Raw genomic sequence first — 3,186 nt, forward strand, 5'->3', positions numbered from 1 at the left:
TACACGGACTCTGCACGCATTGTCTCGAGAGCTGTAATGCGTTCTCTCGCACATTCGTGTGTGCTGCCGTCAAAACGTCAATGCGCAATTGAAATGCTAGCTTGTTGCCCGTGACGTCTTACGTAACTAAACCAGACTCTTTCACCTACTGGAGTCATAATACGCAAGGATGACTGCTGACAGTATTCTGGCTAGCAATAAAGGCGGCCACCATTCGAGAAACATACAAGATGCCAATGCGAGCGGCAACGAACGTCTTCAACGGGAAACAAAAGGGATATACACAGGCTCAGCATATGGTCGCGTTGCCTTCTATGTTGGGGTGGGTGGGTGGTTGGGGGCATTACAAGAGCAAGAGTCTCCGGCTGTCATTTGAGTTGAGTTGAGTTGAATTGAGTTAATTCAGCCACACGGCAGGTACATAATAGCACACAAAGACGTGGTTAGATGGGAAGGAAAAAAAAAACTGCATTCCACAGCTTGCGCCATGGCTGGCCCCTTCACCCGGAAAACGACAAAATAACAAAAAATTACAGGCAGTGGAAAGCGACAAGAAAAAAAACACGCATGTGGCCAGTCACAGCAAAGAGTAAAATAAAAACTCTGCGGTACATAAAAAAAAATATTGAAAACAAAGAAATCAAATAAACGAACGGTAATAATCAACCATCGCAAAAATGATCTAATAGTCATGACTAACGCAATTAGCGCATCTTATGTGATATGTCGGTTTTAGACAAGATAAGTAGACTTTCAATTGTTAATTTCCAATTGTTTGGTACCCTTGAAAGATAGAAAAGGTGACGTTTGAAATCTATAATTAGTACGAGGACATGGTGCACGCGAAGTCTCTGAGTCTCCGTGTGTCGAGTCAGGAGACTGGCAGGATTTTGTTACGAATCGCTTAGAGTTCATCTGCGTATTTCTGATCTAAGACTTGACAAAAGCTGGTATTCGTAACAACTAGTGACTTAAAAATTTTGTACTTGGTAAATAATGAAGCGGTGTGTATGTGTGTTATGTGATACGCCTTCAATGCTCCGTGGGGCATCTTTTTGTAAGACGAACACAATGTGTAATGATGCTTTAGAACCTGTGGACCAGATCAGATGACCGTAATGTAAATATGAAGGAGAAAAGCATTGTATACTCACATTTTTTTTTACGGGTAGTATATTCTGACACCGACGCACAACACGCCCAAAACTGTGCAAATTCCGTATGGTATTTCCATGCCATACGTTCGTGGAAGAGAACAGCGAGAGTTTTAACAGTTTGGGAGAGTTCAATTTCGTTATTGTTGAGGGTCAGCTTGAGAGACGTCTCTCATAATATGGATTTCCCACGGAACAATATAGCGTTGGTTTTAGAGCAGTTGATGTGAAGTGAATTCGCTATAGTCCATGGACATATTTTATTTAATATTTCATAAGGAGGCACAAGGAGGCCATCAGCCATTTCACCAAAATAGACGTATCATCCGCATAGATTACATAATCTGCAGAGCTGTCAATTTGTACAATTTCATTAATAAAAATATTAAATAATAACGGCCCCAGTATGCTGCCTTGGGGTGCACTATTCCTAACTTTCATGGATGATGACAGCTCTCGGTTGATTGATACGCACCGCTGCCGATAAGATAAAAAAGCTTTTCATTTGAGTTGAAATAACACCACGAACTCCATAACAATGGAGTTTTTCTAACATTGTATCATATTTATCCGGCCAAATGCCTTGGAAAAATCTAGAAATATTCATAGCGTAAGTTTTCTTGCTTCCCTGTTCTTTAGAACCGACTGCTTTTGGTCGAGCAAAGCGCTTTCGGTCAGCAGGCCTGACTCAAAACCGAACTGCGACGACGTAATACCTTTATGTTTATTGAATAAATGAGACAGTCGACTGAAAATGAGTTTTTTGCACCCCTTAGAAAAACCTTTCACAGCTCTTAGAAAGGGAACGAATAAATGAAAGAAACGCCATCGTTTACGGCCTGGTGGACGCCATAGACAAACTTGAATTTCGTCTTCTTACTTTGCTTCACCTGGAAGCTATGTACAAGCCGGTGGGCGTGAGGTATACATCGAAGCTTCTGTTTATGCGAATGCTCATTCTGTACAAAGCTACGGCTTTACACGTTACACGTTGACGTTGCAAGTCCTAACAGGCGCTGTGTTTTATTACTTCGCTTGGGCGCATGACTGCATACAAGTTAGTCAATGCACGGTATACACCGAAGCTTCGGTTCACGCGATTCATAGGCTCATACGAAACTCCCGTTTATACGTTGTACGTCGATGGTGCGCATTATGACGGGCGCTGTGTTTTCTCACTTCAGTTCGCCAGCTGATTGTGTACACAAGTCGCTCAATGCAAGGTATAGAGCGAAGGTTCGGTTGATGCGAATCCTCGGTTTATCCGAAACTAAAGTTTTTACGATACACGTCGAACGTGCAGACCTTAACGGACACGACGTTTTCTTACCTAACTTCACCTGGTTAACATATGCAAGTCAGTCGGTGCACGGAATACACCGGAGGTTCGCTTCATGCGAATCACTGGTTTATACGAAACTCCGGTTTATAACTAAAAAGTTACGTGTACCGACCGTAACAGGCACGACACTAGCGTACTTCATCGAGTGAATATAAGAAAAAATGTAACCTCTGTCCACAGAACCGCGGGGCGCTGGCCCTTCACTTATGAAAGACAGTCGCGCTAGTTCTTATCCGCTCTAACTTTTTCTCGGCTATTGTAAATACTTCGCGTATTAATAAATAAATGTTTATCGTTCTTACCTAAAACATTGCGTTTAGTTGACGAGCGATGTCAGTATCCTTGACGAAATTTACCAGGACGTTCAAGTTTCCAACATAAAAAAAGCAGCGACAGAAACATGCATCTTTATGGGAAAGTCAACTATAGGAAACAAACATGAAGTGCTTGCCACAAGACATTCAGTTGGGAGCATCTATGCGGATGGACAGTGAAGGATGAGAGTAGAGCTCACATTCATTTACAGCGAAAGCTGTTATGAGATCACAACAAGGGCCATTTTTGGCGCCGTAGTTGTCCGCCGCCGCCGCCAGTGTCCGTAACCATTATCGCTCGAAATAAGAAAAAAAAACGAAATAAGAAAAGATTTCCAGGATGGAACGAGGTTCGAACCTGTGCCCTCTGCGTGGG

Source organism: Rhipicephalus sanguineus, chromosome 7 (assembly GCF_013339695.2).
Source record: "Rhipicephalus sanguineus isolate Rsan-2018 chromosome 7, BIME_Rsan_1.4, whole genome shotgun sequence".
In the NCBI taxonomy this organism is placed as follows: Eukaryota; Metazoa; Arthropoda; class Arachnida; order Ixodida; family Ixodidae; genus Rhipicephalus; species Rhipicephalus sanguineus.